This window comes from Mauremys reevesii, linkage group 5 (assembly GCF_016161935.1).
Source record: "Mauremys reevesii isolate NIE-2019 linkage group 5, ASM1616193v1, whole genome shotgun sequence".
Taxonomy (NCBI): domain Eukaryota; kingdom Metazoa; phylum Chordata; order Testudines; family Geoemydidae; genus Mauremys; species Mauremys reevesii.
In genome coordinates, this window is record NC_052627.1 from 17907854 (window position 1) to 17927836 (window position 19983).

The 19983-nt window shown below is 42.7% G+C and overlaps 1 protein-coding gene across 8 annotated transcripts in view; it reads right to left on the reverse strand.

The window, feature by feature from the left end:
- LOC120405988 (ras-GEF domain-containing family member 1B-A) overlaps nt 1-19983 on the reverse strand; it is a 297170-nt gene that overhangs the window by 222583 nt on the left and 54604 nt on the right. The gene's annotated exons all lie outside the window — the stretch shown is intronic.

The window sequence follows — 19983 nt, forward strand, 5'->3', positions numbered from 1 at the left end:
GCAACAGACAAGGTTTAAAAACAAAAAAAGATTGAAGTCGATAACAGGATAATTTCCTGAACTTAAATCTTACAGTGTAACAGTTTTACTGGGTGACCTTCAAAGGCTGATAAAAATCTAATTAGACAATGCTGATGCGAAGATGCTAAATTATTATCAGCGGGCAGGTATCACAAATTCCCTCATCACTGCAGCTAAACATTTTGGAACAATACTACTAATTAAAGGATGGAATTAAAAGTGACAGTAAAAAAAAGAAAGCCATTCGGCTCAATTTTAGTTAATGTTGTTTTTTTCCCTAACTGATCTCTTGTGTTTTCTCACAGTGCAGGTTCCAACCCATTGGTTCTTTCTCGTGTGCTTATGCCCACGCACAGAGGCAGGCTCTCCTTCAAAGGACAGGGAAGGAAATACTGGAGTGAAAACAAGATAAGTGCTTTGCTGCATGTGGATGGCTTTAAGCATGAGCTTAATGTTACGTACATGTTTACAGATGGGATTTTCAAACTAGCCCAAACAAGATGCTTCCCAAATTCCATTAAAGTTGGGCCTCTAACTCCTTTAGAAATCCCAACCAAAAGCCTTCATCCAGGACAGCACCTCTGTTCTGTCCCTTAAGCATATGCTGAAGTCCCACTGAAGTCAATGCTTCATGCTTCAGTGGGATGAATTTAATCATGTGCTCAAGTGCTTTGCTGAATGAAGAACTAAGAAAACTGCTGCACACATCACAAGAGAAATAAAAAACATGCTTTACAGGTGCTTTTTTCCATTTGAAATATCCATTGGAAGTGTGCAGACTCTACCGGCCAGTGCATATAGGCTATTATACCTCTCTCACCCACGAACATAGTAGGGTTTAACAGGCAACAGTGACGGGCTCAAACTCAGTTCTGGATCCTCATTCAAACTCAGATCTGGCTTTCACTTCTCAATTAGGGTTGGAGAAGAGCATTTCCTACATTGTTGCTAGGGAAGGGAAAGTTAGCAGCTATACTGCCAAACCCATGACCGCGCGGTTTCCATACTGGAGTTTACGCCGTCTAGGTAAAATTTGCATAGGGTTAGTGAGGATCTAACTTATTAAGCAGTAAATGGTATTTAAGGGTTTGGAAAACAAAATTTCAAATCACTTCCCATGACCTAAGCAAGCAATGTAGGGTGGGATTTGCAGAAGCCCTCAGCACGGGCTTGTCTCTCCTCCTACTGAGGCCAATGGGGGTTTCGCCACTCACTTCACTGGGAGGACACTTCAGCACCTTGGAAATCTCCTCTCTGATTTGTCCATGTTAATTAACACGCTGCACTGCAATATAATCAACTCGGCTTTCATATCTTCACACACTGAGGGACAGATTGTGCCTGGGCTTTACATGCACACACGCATGTGTAGTGGTGAAACAGAGTGGCAGGTGCCTTTACCTCTGTGTGGCCTGTTTGAGGGCCAGGCCCAATTGCTCATTGAAGTGCAGAGACCACTCCCTCTGTAGTGCCCTGAGGGCATACAGTGCCTCAAAAGGTGCAGAAAGGAGGCAGGGCCAGAGACCCAGTGAGTGGGTCCAGCACAAAAGGGAACTGGGCTGGCAGGGGGCTTGATGCACCCCCATTAAGTATGCTACTCCCACTGCACGCCAGAGCACTTCAGGAGATATTCTGCCTCCTGGTGCTGACCCAAGCAGTGATACTCGGAGCATTCCCAAGACTGTATCTTAAGGCACAACTGCACTTGGATAAAGCTATGGTTTGCTACGCACTGATGAGCAGATCACATTGATTTAAAGTGTAGTTTGGAAAACACTGTGGTATTCACTTTTTAATATGTGCATAAACTAGAGAAATGTCATCGTGTTGCCCCGACTTGCATGCATAATGTAATCTTCACGTTTAATGCACTGAAACATTCAGTGATTCCTTTGTGGGGAGTATGAATAGGAAATACCCAATCTTTCCCTTTAACTCTACAGTTATTTTTCTTTCTCCTTATAAAACAATAATTGTTGCTCCACAAATCATACATGATCTATTGCTTATCGAGAGGTTATAAACTTCTAATGTCCATGGAAAAAATTGCGTGTGTGTGTGTGTACACGCACACCAAGAGTTCCTTTACTCTCCCTCTCTTGGGCTGCAGCTTTTAATCAAATGTGGGGAACACACAGAATAAATGCTGCATGTGCAGAAAGCTCTGAGGGATGCTGCAGGGAGCAGATCCAGCCACAGTTTGGTTCTCAGATCTGTTATATGTTCATTATTTGCTTCAAGACAATTCCAGGTGCAGTCACACCAAGGTTTGCACCGTTCCATTTAGGAGCAAGGATTAGTTGAGCAAACCAGGATGCATGCAAGGAGGAACCATTCCTTGCACAAAAGGAATAGCTATCACTCTCTCCATTTAAAGGTTGTGTTCTACCTGTAGAAGTGGTAGAAATTTTTGGTGCTGAGGAAAAAAAAAAAAGTTTTCCTTACTGAAAAATAGTTTCTTCAAAACTGAAGGGGTTTTTGATTATCTTGCAGGAAATTGTCAATTCCACAAAAAGTTTTGATTTTCCAGCAAGAAAGGCAATGTGAAAGCTTTCATTTAGGCTTGAACTATCATTTTGTTTTTCATTTTTTATTTAAAAACTAAACAGTGAAATTATGTCAAAACATCAATTTTAAACAATTTTCATTTTGATCTAAAATGGTTTTGTTTTTTATTTAATTGGAAGCTTTTCATAATTTTTTATTCCATCAAATTTTTTGTTCTGATTTGGAACAGAAGCTAATTTCAAAATGTTGATATTTCCTGCGGAAGGAAAATTCTATTTTCCAAACAGCTGTAAACTGCTGCCTACCACCCTAGTAGAAAGCTACATTTCTGCTGGACTTCATGGAGTACCTGGTTCTTCTCCCAGTGAAATGTGATTCTGAAGCAATTGTTTACACTCTTCCATTAAAATGCTATGTGAACTCATCGGTGAAGCAGTGAACACTGGAAATGTAAGTGTCAGGTCTCACTCTCAAATCAAATAAACAGTGGAAACGTGTATTCAGAAATTATTCAATGAAAAAATTGCACACATTTGCCCCTCAAAATTATTGACAAATTACTCTGCCAGCTCTTTTCCTTGTGAATGTTGGAAGCATATCCAAATAGCACGGGACTAGTACCTGCTCCATTCTGAACTGGAATTAACCTATTTTGTTTGGCATTTGCAACTGTAAATATGCAAATCCTTTTTAGGTTTAATTTGAGTCCCTATTAATCTTCCTGCAGACTCTGGATAAAAGAACTCTCCTGTTTATAATTATCCTTGCAACATGAAGAAATAAAGTGAGTGGACTCAAAAACCATGGACATTTGTAATTCCTAACGCTCAGTAATGTTTTAATGTTTTCTGACTCTCCTTTTTATAGATATTTCAAAGGAGACTGAAAAATAGATACACCAATTGGATGACAAGGCCCTACATGGGGTCATATCCTGTTTTATCTCTTAACACGTAAGAAAGCATCCGGCTGCTTTTAAAAATATGGAGTCCAGTCCTCATCTGGCATCAGTAAGCATAGCTCCATTGATTTAGAGCTACAACAGTTTACATCAGCTGAGGATCTGGCCTGTGATGCTTTAGATGACACACTTAGCTTTCTGCTTATTTAGTTACACGAGACTTTCCATGCTGTCTTTTTCCTCACACTCACGATCAGTGATCAGGTTTCTGAAGATAAATCCTACTTTTAGTATTTGTTTTATCTTCAAACTTTCCCAGGCCTCCATTCCTTGACACTATTCCCGGGGCGGCTCCAGGCACCAGCGCTCCAAGCGCGTGCCTGGGGCAGCAAGCCGCGGGGGGCGCTCTGCCGGTCGCCGCTAGGGCAGCAGGCAGGGTGCCTTCGGCGGCTTGCCTGCGGAGGGTCCACTGGTCCTGCGGCTTCGGCAGACCCTCCGTGCTTGGGGCGGCAAAATGTCTAGAGCCGTCCCTGACTATTCCTTATTGCCACATATCCATTGTGCATATCTTCCCTTCCCTCAGAGGAGGGATCTGACTGAATGATTTAGGAGCTGGTGATTTAAGAGCACGATCCTCCCATGCGCTACTAGGAGTATTTTCCAGACATGGAAAAAAAAGATCAAAGGTGGCTATTCCTTGGTGGTAGGTTTATTAAATCATTCAGCCTTGTGTGTCACATGTGATGAAGGACCTATGTGACTAAATTAAAAAGTGCAGTAGGTATCTTTAGAATGCCTGACAGATCCATCAAAAAGCTATCTTTCACACTATGCAAATGTCGAAGAGAACATACAGTCACCAAGGGAAAAAAAATGGAAAAACCTCATAGCTCATTCAGCATGTGGTGAAGATAGGAAATATGTAATGATCTATCCATCCCCAGCCTCCCTTAAAAATAAAAGGTTCGGTCAATGAGGAAGTTAGGCTGCTGACCAGAAAGCTCAGCAGGAGATGAGATTTAAGCACTAGCCAAAAGAAATTGTTTACTTCTGGCCTCTTTAGAAAGCTCTCAATATTAAGCACTATTCAGGATTAGAGAAAGTCCTTTGATATCAAACTGTCTCAGCTCCTTAGAGATTAATGTGAACACTGGGCAACTGGGATAAGACCGTGTTTTGCATGTTTAAAAAAAATGCAAATGTGCCAAGATTTTTATAGTAGGTGCTTCAAAATGGAAGCCTGCTTACCAATGGGTCTCATGCCATCATTTAATCTAATTTATTCTTAATCAATGATTAATGATCATTATTAAATTAGGGAATAGATGGGGGGAATATCCCAGTGGAAACCTTGGTGAGCTGAAATATAAACATAGCAAAATGCAGTGGCAATGCTTAGGATCTTCGATATCACTCATTTGGCTGCAAGTGATATTTCCATTTTTATAGTTAAATGTAAATAAATTTTAAAAACAGGTACAAAACCTCTGCCACTTAAAGGGATTTAATAAAAGAATCTCCAGTGCACTGCTGCATCTGGATATGGAGATACGATTTTAGAAAATGCAACTTCTGCTTCATAGTTGAAATTGCCAGTTATTAAGGGAATTACTAAAACACATTAGCACAACAATTTCTAATTGGCAATTTCCCCCCACCCCGCATAAATACACAGAGCCAAATTCTGCCTCCAGTTATACCCAATGCAACCCCCAGCATAGGCATCAGAGCAGAACTTAAGCCAATGTCTTAAGAAATTAGAAATTAGTTGGATGTAATTCTCCCGATAATGAATGGCTCAAAACAGATTTTTATTCAGAATTCTACTTCAGCCATGTGCCTGTATATCACTGAACTTGTAAAAACCAGTTACAGGAGCAGTATAATCTGAACAGGACAGAATACAGGAGAACACACTCTTCTCTGTAATTTTCTTCTATCCAGAGAGCTAGGTTTAAAATAAAAAAAAAATTAAAAAAAAAAATCACAGAAGTTTCAAAGACTCTTTTATTCCGTTTTTATTTTTTCTAAATTTTCCACTGATTGATTTCTTTTTCTTTTTGAAAATCATTGACTCTGCCACAAAAAGCAACTCCGTATACTTTCAGTGTGAATAAACTTAGGATTTAGTGATTTTAGACTTAGGAAATCAACAAACAACGAACTCGAGTAGAGTCTCCGTAAGAGAGCACAATATGCATCTCTTCTGTAACAGGCTGCAACAACTCAGAACAAAATGGCTGCTGCCCCCATACTCAGTGTTTTAAGAAATGAGAAGGTGCAAAGAAACAGACATTCCGGTTTCATGATCACATTCACACCATCCATTCAAGAAAATGAAAAGAATCAATATTTAGACCAGGGGTGGGCAAACTTTTTGGCCCAAGAGCCACATCAGGGAATAGAAATTGTATGGCGGATCATGAATGTTCACAAAATTGGGGCTGGGGTGGGGGAGGGGGTGCAGGCTCTGGGGTGGGGCTGGAGATGAGGAGTTTGGGATGTAGGAGGGTGCTCTGGGCTGGGATTGAGGGGTTTGGAGAGCAGGAGGGGATCAGGGCTGGAGCACAGGGTTGGGGAGAGGCTCAGGGGTGCAGGCTCCGAGCGGCGCTTACGTCAAGCAGCTCCTGGAAGCAGTGGTATGTCCTTCTCTGGCTCCTACGTCGAGGCATGGCCAGGCGGCTCTGCACGCTGCCCCATCCGCAGGCACAGCCCCTGCAGCTCCCATCGCCCCTGCACCAAAGCAGGGCCAAGCCGCGTGGTCTGGCCCCAACCCAGCACCCCAGCCAGAGCGGAGCCGAGCCCATGGGCCATAGTTTGCCCAACCCTGCTTTAGACCATCCTCACACCCACGTAAAGTTAAACCCTGGATTAAATTTAGCTTGTATTTCAAATATTTGCCTCCAAAAACACTTGACGAGAGAGCACTATTGCCACATAAAGTGTAAGTCACCACTTCTACCACAGCTGCACAAGCATCAAAATAACCCTGATGCACCAGACCTAAGATATGGCCTTGCACAGTTGCTTCGAGCAGCCACACACATTCGGGCAAGTTAAGCATCGTACATAATCACAGGCATGCAGAGTGCTCGATTGGCGTTGCTGTGTTCTAGCATGCCTATGACCCATACTTGAACAGTCATTCCCAAAATTACAGAAGTGCCTGTGTAACACTGCAATCCTTAATGGATCACAGGCAGAGGGAACTGGACTGTTACTCTCTTGATTTTCAAGCATGAGCTCTACTGCCCGAGTTAAAGACCTTGCTCCCATGGCCATAGCAGGCTCAACCTGTCTACAGGTGGCCCAGTCACCACTAGCAGGGGGACAGAGAGCAACATTGAGTGGGCGTGAATTACACATGCTATATATTGGGATGCTAGCCTTCCCAATAGATAGCTAATAGTAAAAAGAAAACAGACAGAAGTCACACAATCTATTTAGCTCTTAAGACACCTGGAAGCCATTAAAAGTCCATCACATACTGAGTTAACAGCAAATGCTGTCCTAGCCTCCACTGAACACTTGCAAGTAGCCAGTGATATCAGGTGAGCCTTCTTGCATTGGTGCACAGAGAGAATATGCTGGGAATCCATATAATAAGATTCCAGAACTGACACTGTCTCTCTCTGAAGCCTAGCATGTCTGTCAAGTCAGTGTGAGGTGATGGAAGCAGCTACAAGCATGGCTGACCCCTCCTTTCGTTCAGAACGTCAGCAGGTTCAGCCAGGGGGCCCCATGAGAACCAGATGGAACGCTGGCGCCCTAAGGGTCCGTGGCAGTTGGGACGTGACCGTTGAGCCGGGAAGGTGGGAGTAACAGCTACGTGGGGTAACAGAGGTGGTTGTGCCTGCAGCCAGGGGAGAGCCCTGTGCACAGACTTTGGGGAACGTGGACAAACAACAACATCGCTCGCTACCGTGTAGCACATGGAGACAGCAGCTCCCATTTTGGGCTGCCTTTTTTTTTTTAAATAAAACAAACGTGACTTTATGAATTGCAACAGCACAGGATTTCAGTTACTAGTTTAATAATATGGAAATGATATGTAAATTGAAATCGGTGATGGGCATATTAGCTTATATTACCATCCCACAGTGGTGATGGGGCATGTTGGATGAAAAGAAAAACACCCAGAGTTGTTTAGAGACAACATATCTCAGAGTATTTTGTGTTGAGGGTAAAGTAGATAAAACTGTAAAGTCACAAGGAGTAAGAAGATTCCAATCAGAGGGTTGAAAGTTTGGGGTTTCTTTGTTTTCTACACTCAGTGTTTGTACTACCTGTGGTGCACACATGGCCAGACATGTAAAACACACATTGTACTACTGGTTTGTGTGCTTATCCAGCTGCACTGAAGTGCTTTGATTAAGAGGCAATTTTTAAATTTGCAGCAAGATAGTATATTTCCAGGGATATAGGTTCCTGTGTGTGTGCATATATATCTGAAGGGGAACACACACTGGCAGTATCGCCTAGAGGTCAGATCAAGGTGTGGTAGGTTGTCTTCTTCCCAGACATTCCTCTTTTTTATCCACCGTGTAGGCAGTCTGTCCTTTTAGCAACTCGGCCCTCTGGCTGGGTCACACATTCAAGGCCACCTCTTTCAAGGTGCACATAAAGAGTCCAATCACACGGAAATCTTCAGATGTCAGAAAGGGGCTTCACGGCTTCCCACCCTTGCGTTGGGGCCGTAGGATTCTTGCACCTACAGGATCTTTCCTTATTAGCTTCCCTGCCAAGTGATAGCCTGTGATGCTGTATGATTGAATATGATCATTTATATCGTTGATATTGCCACCGTTATACAATTGCAATAAATTTTGTACAAAGTAGGTCACGTAAGGTGTCAATGGAAAAGTTATGATTTGCTAAGTATGATTATCCTGTTTATGTGCATGTATCATCTTTGTATCTGAAGTTATTAATATTGACCATGGATTTGTATCTTATACATGTGATTGTATTCCTGGGTAACACCTACCAGGTAAAAATGTACATTGAAGCCAGCCAGCTATGTATTGATGGCCCATCAAGGACACTAGGCTCTCACAATGGGCCATAGAAGAAATTCATTCCACCCAGATAGCTCTTCCTGTTGACACTTTAGGCTCCAAGGCCAATGGCTACCCCCTGTGAGCCATCAAGCCATGTAAGGACATGTGATATGCTTGTGTGACTCTGGACTCCATCTTGTACCAGTAACTTTCCACAAACTGGGCTGTTAGCTTTGTTTGAGACAGCAAATTTCCAGGCACATGGACAAGGATATAAAAGACAGAGGTCTCCATTTTGCCTCTTTCCTGCCCTGATTCTCTGAACTGTTGTTTTACAACTAAAAGGAGCATATTGAACTATGGACTGAGGACCTTCCAATCTTTTGGAAGTTACCAGAGAGACTTTACAAGCCATCAGTCTATACCATCACTGCTACAAACCTGATAGAAGGATTTTGCAATTATTTGAATGTATAAGATCTATTAACCGTTATTAACACTTATTATTAAACCTTTAGCTTTTAGTTATTAAAGGATTAGCACCACTGTGATTATTGGATAAGATCTGAGTTATATATTAACCTGGCTAAGCGGCTGATCTCTTGGGATCAGAAGAACCCTTTGTTTGATGAAATTGGTTTTCAGTAACCACTCATCATAGAGTCCAGTGTCTGGGTGGAGAAACAAGGGCTGGAATACCTAAGGAGACTGCATTTTTGACTTCCTGTTAACCAGTGTGGTGAGACAGAAGTTTAGATTATACCAACCCAGTTATAAAAGTAATGCTACAATAACCACCAGTTTGGGGGTAAATCTTCCCTATTTCTCAACAGTTTGCCCTGAATCTGGCACTCAGCTGTGACCCACTGAGGCACAGTGACAAACTTCTGTTATTGTCCCCTCCTAAGAGACTGGTGGAGACTCCAGGCCCACCTTCTCCACCAGGCTCCATTCCAGGGCCCAATGGTAGGTAGTTAAAACCGGCACCTTGGAAGTGCTACACAGCTGCCTCCCTGGCTCACTTTCTACCAACGTCTCATCTCCCCCCTGGGAAAAATACAGAATTGAACACAAAATTAATGTTCCTGACCTTCAAAAGTCACCAAGTCTCTCCTCTGCAGGCTTGGTCGGTCAGTATCTCCAAGCCTCAGGCAGCCAGCTCTCCTGGGGTGCTCCTTCCCAAGAGCACAGGCCTGCTCCCTTCCCCTGCCTGCCCTACCTCCCTCTAAGCTGCTCCGCTTCCCTTTTTAAGCTCTGCCTCCAGCATATGCAGGCTTTGTAGGTGCAGCTGAGTGAGGCCAGCTATGCCCAGAGCTGCTTCTTAGCCCATTCTTCTCTGGTGTGGAGTTTGTGCACTCCATCACAGTATTCAAACCAGCTCTGTGGTTTTCAGCATGGGTGACTTAGACTTAAACTGGTTTGTAGATTTTAAGACCAGAAGGGACCATAATGATATCTAGTATGACCACCTGTATGACACAGGGCATAGCATTTCACTGAATTAATTCCTGTTTGAACTAGAGCATATTTTTAGTAAAACATCCAATCTAAATTTAAACATATCCTGTGATTGAGAATCCTCCAGAACCTTTAGCCAGTTGTTCAAATGGTTAATTACCTTCAGAGTTAAAAACTTGCACCTTATTTCCAGACCTCTCTCCTGCAAACACCAACTGTGATGGAGGTAAACTGTTATTGTATTAGGATAACCTTCCATACTTGTGGTCAAGTTAATATGTTACAATAGCAGGAATTCACAACTTGTTTCTATTGGCATCCTTGAAATTCTAGGATCGCTTACAGTGGGAAGATAGTGCCTGGAACTCAGAAAGTAGGGTGAGGAGTGCCTTCCTTGTTTGCACTACAGTTATAGGCACACTGATTAAAGAAAGCACTGGTTGGAATAAGGACAGAGCAATGGTTAGCAAGTGTCAAACATTGTCTCAATATTTCTAGTTTACACCTAAACTGTATTTAATAACTTACTGGGGAGGCAGTGTGTCCCAGCGGATAGCATACAAGGGGGACTTAGGAAACCTAGATTCTAGTCCTGGTTCTGCCACTGACCTGGTGAGTGACCTTGGGCAAGTTACTTCACTTTGTGCCTCAGTTTCCCCATCTGTAGAGTGGGAATAATCATGCTTACCTCCTTTATAAAGTACTTGGAGATCTACTGATGAAAAGCTAGATATTTGTGTGAAGTGCTTGCTTTTGTTTTTAAATATAGTTTGTGATGCATGGCCAGAAAGGGTTAAGCATCCTGCAGGATAGATGACCCCAATTCAACCCTTAGAGACATTTTGGAAGATAATATTTGTATTTTTGTGTGTTTACATATATATTGTTAGAGGTTAACAAGCTAATCAAACAGTCCCTGTCTGTGCTGTATTCTGTTAATTCAGAGATCAAAAGGAAATCTTAACATTTAAATGACTGTAAATGTAGGATGTCACTGTATTCGTCTCTCTTTGAAATGTATAGCAAATCACCTGTGAATGGTGGAAAAACAGGCAATTGCCTTATGTTAATCCGTATTGCTAATTACCAGTGATGCTTAGGAAATAGGTCTATTTCAAAGTCTCCATAATTGCCTATTGTTTGCCTGAGGACTCTGAGCTGTCAAAGAAGAACTGGAACTGGATAAGAATGTCTGGGGTCCTGATCCTTTTTATATCAGATCTGCTTGATGCTTCATGCAGGGGAAGTTTACACCAAAAGGCTGAGATCGCCAGTCCTAACCTGGAATCACCCTGAATATAAACATTGGACTATAACCTATGAACTAATTGTGAAAGAACTCTTTGCAACTACAAAGCTCACCATCTCTACTATGAATCTGAATCTCAAGAACTGTAGTCATGTCTGTATTTAGACTGATCTTTTAGCCAATACTCTCTCTCTCTCTCTTTTCTTTTTTAATGATTTCTAGTTTAGTTAATAAGGATTGGCTGCAAGCATGTATTTGGGTAAGATCTGGAATATTAATTAATCTGGGAGGTAATGTGTCCAATCCTTTGGGATTGGTAGAACTTTCTTATATGATGAATAAGATAATAAGTAATTCTCATCATATTTGACTTGGGTGTCTGGATGGAGGCCTAAGGCTGGGTTGCTTTAAGGGAACTGTGTTGTTGGCTTCTGGGTAACCAGTGAGGTATTATAGAAGCTGTTTTGTGATGGTTTGGTAAATCTAAGTATTGGAATATCCACCAGCTTTGGGGATTGTCCGCCCCATTCTTTGCTGTCCACCCTAATTGAGTGACCTCAGTTGGCTCTCCTGGGACTCTGGTCACAGAGTTATTTAGATGTAGACATACTAAAAAAGCACAGAGGCTTAGCTACCGTGGGAGATTGACATGGTATATGGCTGGTAGGGCCAGCCCTATGGTTAGGCGACCACCCAAGGCACTGTGACCAAGATGCAAGGAACAGGGAGGATGAAGGTGCAAGACCATGGAAAAGAGTTCCGGGCAAGGGGGAAGGCAGAGGGGATCAGGGCACCAAAATACAGCTTCTCCCAGGGCACTATTTTCCCTAAGAGAGGCCCTCATAGCTGGAAGAGTGTTTGCTGGATTTGGATATTTTATCTAGTGCCCAACTTGTTGCATATGAACTGCCTATAAACCATCAAGGATGGGTCTATTATCCTTTAGCAGTGGGATTTTCAGAAGTGCTCAGCCTTGGTCTAACTACTCCCTCTGAAGTCAACAGCAGAACTCCCCAGTTGCAGCACTGGGAGTGCAGGGTTAGGCCAGAGGTGAGAGCTTTTGAAAATCCCACTCTCAGTGTTTAGGAATTGCTGTTCTTTTGATCTATGTATCATCTTTTTAAAGACTAGAGTCCCAATTGCCTTCATTCGACATTCCAGTACCTCCTCAGTTAAGTCAGAGAACAAATCATTGCCAATTATTTTTGAAAAGTTCATTAGCTAATTCCCTTAATACCTTAAAGTTCCAGAATGGCTGCTTTGTATCTATCCTGTTTTCCAACCATTTCCTCTCCATGTTAAATGTGGATGCACGTCGTGTTTGGCTTTAACCACATTTGAGAAACATTTTGTCATAAAGGTAAAGTACATTTGAGATGACCTGTGCCTGAAAGAAACCAATAACGCTGTTTCCAATTTGTGGATAAAGTCCTAGAGCTGTTTCCACAATTCCAGCTAAGGAGTGCACAGTGCAGCTCAGGAAAGAGAGGCACAGAGGTGGCTTTAAGCCATCTTTTCACTGCCATGTTCACATCAGGCTGTTAAACCAGCTACCAATGGTCTCAAGGGGTCATTATGAAAGTTATATCCCCCTCTACTGGCCACTGGGAAGTGCAGGCACAGAGAAGCTATTATGTTGACTGACATCAGAGAATACACCACACTGGGGCAATCCTCCCCTAGCTGGCTACATTAGCATTAAGGTGCCTGGGTGCCAGCAGAACAATGCAGAAGGCCCCCTATGCAGGAGAGAATAGAGACACTACATTCTGGCCATGGATCTAGCTTTGCCAGTGTAAAGCATGTCTAAACTGGACAGTAAGATTTGGAACAAGGAGAATCATTGTGAGAAGGAACAGAACTGTTAATGGAAACCTTTCAGGATATGAGGACTGGGCCCATTCATAGCAGCAGTGAATTGAATTGGTCTGTGCACTTAGTGATAACTGTTCCCCCTTGCAAGATACAATGAGAACAGCTGAGTGTAAATCCATTATAGTTGCACCATTACTTGAGTGAAGAACACATTTCAGAGGAATACGTTTCATGTCATTCTAGACCTCATTAAACCTGCCATGTTCTGTATTCGATTCATTATGATGCTCTTCACTGCACCAGCTGGCAAATGTGTTAAATGTTTATGGAAATCTGCACTGAACAAGAGCATTTATTTAGGTAATCATGGCTTCCCCAGAGTTATGAAAGGCTGCTGCTGCTGAAATAATTGCATTACCTACAACCATGATTGAAGACTGCCTTAATATACCTGCAGAACAAAAAGCCCTCTTTCCTAAGGGATATCATCTTTCTCAAATGGCAACACGATAAAGAGCAATACATATTTATAGAGCGACGTTCATGACAGGCGTTCTCATTGCACGCTGCAGAAAAGTCAGTAACTGAGATCCATTACAGTGGTTTAAAAGACGTGAAGGACCACAGAAAACCTTCATCCTGCTTTATAAATACAGTCAGGGACTCATTATTCCAAAGTCAGTACGCTGAGATTGCCATAAAGTTTACCATACAATGTGATGGCTTTAGCTCCACTTTAAATGTAGGTAGAGGCAATAAACTGAGACCTAAAGGAGTGCCGAGTTCAAGGTGGAAAACATGGGGACAAACAATAAAGGTTAAAAATAGAATTTTAACAGCAATTTGATACTGTAAGGAAAGCTAAAGATGCAGAACTACTTCTTGTGATCATAACATTTAGCCCTATTGATACTCTTTAGAAGCCATGCTGGAATACCCAGTGAGATCCTGTGAGCGTCTCCTACGGAGGTGTTAAGCTTCCCCACAACATCCATTTGAGGTGTTATGGGCTTTCAGTCCCATGCAAAACTGAGACCTAAAGAATAATAGCAAGCAGAGCATTAGGTAAGGAAAGCATGAGTATATATTGGTAGTGAGGGTTTCACTATCACATTTGGTTTTGTGTTGCTTGGATGACATGGAAACCCTTTTGGGTCTCAATTAAGAGCTTCCCTCCTTTGTTTCCGAGTTCATAGCACAGTAGGTTAATGCTTTACAATAGGTCACATTCAATAGCCAAAAAAAAGTCAAATAATTGTATACCACATCTAGGCAAGTTCCGATGAGCCCAAAAAGCCATTCCATGAATGAGTTTGGTTAATAATAGATCTGACCTCTGTGGAAGCTAGGGTGTGAAGGAAAACGCCTGAGCTTTGCACTAGCTCTGGGCACTAAGACTGTGTAAAAAAAAACAAAACACCTATCATTTAGATCATGGCTTCCCAATCCCAAGCAGGTGCTGCAGATGTAATATCACCCTCGGAGGCATTTGGGAACAGATACCGGGGAGTCATGGTGCCACAAACAATCATCTTCATTATTAGTTATGTATCCGTGACCTCTGCACAAAAACAAAAGCACAGTCCCTGTAAGATCTCCTGGGAAACCTACACATTAGAATTCTCAAGTTGTTGGGTTGTGATTATAAAGGCTAAAGACTTGCAGCAGCAGCCAGAGAGTAGTGTTTGACACTTGAAGTCCTCGGCTATAATATTCGCCAGGCCTAGGGCTGAGATTTTCATAAATGCCTAAATGAACTGGGTACCCAATTCCCGTAGGCCGCACAGATAGCAAGGAAGTGTAGATTTCACTGTGCAATAATGTGACTTATTTTGTGGCTGGTCATCTACATACAAAATGAAATAAGAATGTGATATATTGCAGTCGCTCGGCATAATTCATCAACTTCGAAATGTGTGCAAAAACGAGAGAAAGGAGGAAAGTAGAGCGCTTTGGTGTGGGTTCTAGGTATCCATTGGCATTTTCACACCACAGCAGTTAATAATTATTTGTATTGCTGTACTGCCTAGGAGCCCCAGTCCCTGCCCCAGAGAGTTTACAATCTAATATGGTATCTGAGCACCTCCAATCTTTAATGGATTTTATCCTCACAATGATACTGCCAGGTACAGAAGGACTAGTCTCATTTTACAAACGGGGAACTGAGACACGGGTATATTAAGATGTTCCCAAGGTGTACAAGAAATCTGTGGCTCAGCTGGGAATTGAACCCAGGCCTCCTGAGTCGCATGGGCTTGTCTACATTACCCGCTGGATCAACGGGCAGCGATCGATCCAGTGGGTGTTGATTTATCGCGTCGAGTCTAGACACGATAAATTGCCCGCTGAGCACTTTCCTGTCAACTCTGGTACTCCACCAGGGTGAGAGGCTCAGGCAGAGTCGATGGGAGAGTGTCAGCCGTCGACTTACTGCAGTGAAGACACCATGGTAAGAGATCTAAGTACGTCGACTTCAGCTACGTTATCCACATAGCTGAAGTTGCGTAACTTAGATCGATCCCTGCCCCCCAGCTCCTTCCCCTGCAACTGTCTCCAGACAATTCAGCCCCTTAATTCAGAATTTATAACCTAATAATCTACAGTTGCAGTGGGAAAATGTTTCCTTGAACAAATGAGAGAGAAAGGGGAAAAATTGATTTACATGTCCATAAAGAAAATAAATCACAGTAAATATAATCTTTTGGACATCCAATGGAATTAAAAATAAAAAAAAGGCACGAAGATCAATCAGCACAACTCTGTCCTTCAGAAGACTTTGTATCCCATCTGCTGATCAGGGGATGCTGCTGACATTTATTTTATCCGTGTGCCCTTTCCCCACATATTTACATACTCAGGCAATGATATTCAGCGCTCCCTCTCCCTCCATTTGATATGTATGTGGGCAGCCTCAGCATTTCTGTTGTTGCCTTTTTGTTTTGTTGAAAGGCCTGTTTACTGTCTCCTGCTCAGCCCCGCAAGGAGCAAGGAAGATAATGAGCTCACAGAATGCTGAGAGGCAGCCTCCCCCCACAGCAATCACCACATCAATCTGCAGATGTCACAGACGCACAGTAATGACCATCAGCAAGTCAACAGAAGTCAGGGGAGAAATTAATAAGCAGGCAACACAGAGAATCACAGTTTGTTTGCTGTCTCTTCCTCCCCATGAACTAGGGCACCAACATTATGGGAAACAGTCAAACCACATTTATAATCTTTAACACTACATGAATTAATGGAATGTTTAAGTACGTTTCCTAAGAGCAGAAGAGAACCTACAGTAGGCACAAAACACCTACAGTAGGACAGGCAAATATAGTTATAGTGAACGGTGGATCGAAGGAGAATAAACGGAAATGGTTGATTGGTGGTCTGCATGTGCACTTGTGTCAGCTTCATCTTACATTATTCATCCTTTTCCTACCTCTATAAAAGTATTACAATTCTGCTTTTGTACATATGAAAGCTTTATGGCTTTTGTTCCTTTAAAAGATTGCAAGGGTTAAAGTACATAAAACAGGGGGCATGCCCCAGTTTGGGGCACAACATTGTTGCCAAGTCACACAATACAAATGACTGAGGAGTTAGTATTATGCAAATACCCAGCTAGGATGGACGTATCAAATGAGCTGCTAGTCCGTTGCCTGAATGAATATCAAAGCCCAAATTCACTATTGGCATAAGCAAGACCAACGCAAGGGCAGTCAGTGAAGTTATGCCCACCTGTACCTGAATTGAATTTGGCCCCAAATCATGGGGCCAGCTTTAATCCCCAATGCCACCTACAATCAAGATGCAGAGGCATAAGCTACCTGCAACTCCTGCTCTTCCAGGAGTTCAAAACCAGCCACCACAATCTAAGAGTGGGCAGAGACAGAGAAAGGACACCCAAGAGATGTACTGATTCTGTGCATCTCCCAAATAAACCGTCTCCTATGGCGCCCCAGAGTTTAAATCTGCCCTCCCTACGCTCCCCAGGAGGGGGGAAAGCTAAGCACCACCTCCTTCTCCCACCCCACCCCCTCACTGGCAAATATACCAACATACTGCTTGAGATGTAAAATACTAAATACACAGGCTGGATAACGCAGCCAAGTTAACAGTTTTGCTGACCTTTAAGGACTGCATTTCCTGACTCTGATTGTAACTATGCCCCTTTAACCTGGATTTTATACTTTGCATTACTCACTCTGATTTAGATATGCAAACTGTTAGGGAATTCAAACTACTAGGCTCAAAGCATTGCATGAAGAAATTTAGCGGCAAGTCTCTTTGATACTAAGGGTTCAATTTACAAAGGGATTTGGCCCAGTTATTTTGGTCTAGCTGTAAACTTGCTGAAGAAGCAAACCCCCGCATCAATATTCACCTTTATAGCAAGTCTGCAGAACAATTTTCTATACTGAGCCAGGGTCACTCTTCATCAACACTATTTTTTGATAAAAGAAAAAGGATCTCTAGAGAACAGTGATCACTAACTCATGACCTGCCCCAGTTGTTCCTGCATTGCACCCCGAAAAGAGCATCAGAATAGTCTGACTCCAATCATGCTGCTGTCTGTCATCACGCCCACCCCTTGCCCTTTTAAAAGCAGGCTGTCTGCAGCATGAGTGGCGCCTCCACTGTCTAGAGGGGAAATGAATGACTCGGCACTTGGCAGACGTCTCTGGCTGGTTCACAGTGCCCAGTGCTGAGTCACTGACCTTGGGAGTCTGTGCATAAGGCAAAATTGACAATGAAGTTGCAGGGCATAGCAATCTCTGCATTTATTAGTCTGTTTAAGCAGAACAAAAGGCAGGAGTGGAACCTGGTTTGAGATACTCCTGGCAGGAGAGTGAAAGAAAAATAGATTTTCAAGTACACTTGATGCAATCTTGTTTGTTTTCTAAAAAGAATATACAAAGTCCTGTTTCCCTGAACACAGGAGGAAACAAACGGGAGATAGTTTCCTTGCTCGCTGCCCCAAGCCCATATTATACCACGCTTGTCCAGGCTGTATGTATAACTTCCCTCTGTTCCTATCTGCTTATACTCCACACATACATACCCTTACCCAAAATACCACCCAGCAAAGCCCACTGCCCACATAGTTCTAATGCCTGGATGGACTCGCATATGCCTTTGTTCTGTGTGGAGGCTGCTATGAAGGAGCTTGACTGTTTCTTACAGCAGTCTTAAATGAAGGGCAGCAGTTATACACATCAGTTTCACTGACATTTTGCCCAGCTCAAAAACATTAGAGCTTTGCCACCGACTTCAGTGCAGCCAAGACTTCACCCAGAAAGCGCACAGGTGAGCAAAACCGCGTGAGAGGACGAATTAAGACACTTTACCAAAACACAGGGGACAAATTTGCTGGCATCAGCTCTTATTCTATTGGAACTGGATGACCCATCTCACTTCACAACATTAACCACAAACCCCCTTTAAAAAAGATCCCAGGCCGCGAAAAGCCAGAGACTCCGGAAAGTTCAGTATGGCAGTTACCAAGCTAGTAATCTGGGAGGTTCACACATACTATGGGGACGGATGGGATTTCTTGAGAAGTGAACTGACACTTCACTGGTGCGGTCAGAGGGGGCTTCTGCATAGTCAGAGGTATCTGCAGTGTGATTAACTGCTATCTGCCTAAGCTTGCCATGCATTGAAGCTCATGCTGTGTCACATTACAGTAGCAGACATACTAATTTTCCAGATAAATAACATCAAGACAGTTCAATTAAAGAGACCTTTCCCAGTGACATTTTTTAAACCACTTAGCCAACATCTATAATACATTTGAAGTGATATTACTAAGCTGCAGTTCACTTATTAAATGGAATAGTGACCGCTAACCTAGAGAGAAACAGTAGTTGGATAGCTGCTTGCTGCATGTTTTCATGTAGAACACATACAGTCTTATGGAACTATAAATTTAAATAAATCTGCATTTTCATATATTTCCCTTTACACAATCAGTTCCAACTGGGTGCACTGGAACAGAGAGAAAAGGAGGCATGCACTGAAGAGGTTTGAATTGGAGGTTTTATCCAGGATTGATCAGGAAAGTCAACACACTAGAAAAGGAATATTTCCCTCAATACTACTGGTACAGCTCAGGTTTATTTAAAAAGGAACAAGCTATAAAAACAAATTAAAATTAATATGCTACTTAATAGTCCAAGATCTCAGCCACACAGGCAGCTGGTTTGATATCTTATTGGATTATTTAATTTTTATACTGTGCTGGTGCTAAGAGGGTCTTTGTGCTAGATGCCCAGTACATACAGTGTAAACCACTATCCTTTCCCCCAGGCGCTTACAATCTAAAAGACAAGACAAAGCAGATGAATGAGACAAGCAAGCTTGGGTGGAAGGCCAGGTGTATGGGTGTAACACACACAAGATGTAAGCAATTCTTATCTAATCAGGAGCCACCAGGAAATCGCCACATTCTTAACCGTTATCAGACCACACGTTCCTGCAGGCGTGAGGACAGAGGTGAGTTTTGAGATTTTGACTGGAGTTCCCTCCCCCACCCCATGTCCAAGGGGCAGCATGGGAGAGCACATAAAGTGCTGGTGGGAGGAGCAGAGTAGCACATGACCGTGGTTAGCATCATTGGCAGATGACTCATTTAGGAAAGGAGCGGTTCTGGCAGAGGTTGCATGGGCAACTTTCATTCCAGCCTTTCCTAACTTTTGAGCTCTTGACTTTGCAACCTTCAGGTTCTTTTAACAGACTGAGTGAGTGAATGAATAAGTGTGTGTGTGTATATATAATACTGAATCTACAAACACATCAAACCTCAAAGGGAATCTCAAAATGAGCCTATACAATTTGTAGGTACATGCATTTGCATCTGGGGAAAGGGAGGAACTTCATTTGCATGCAGAAATTCTCATCTGCATATGTAAAGGGGGCGGGAGGAGAGGAAGGCTCATATGGTCCGAAGGCGACATGATCCCTTATTGTTCTGGCAGATTTTCTGGATGCATTCAGAGCTAAATCGATGAGTCAGGCTGGATGTTGGGTTGTTAGCCCAGGAG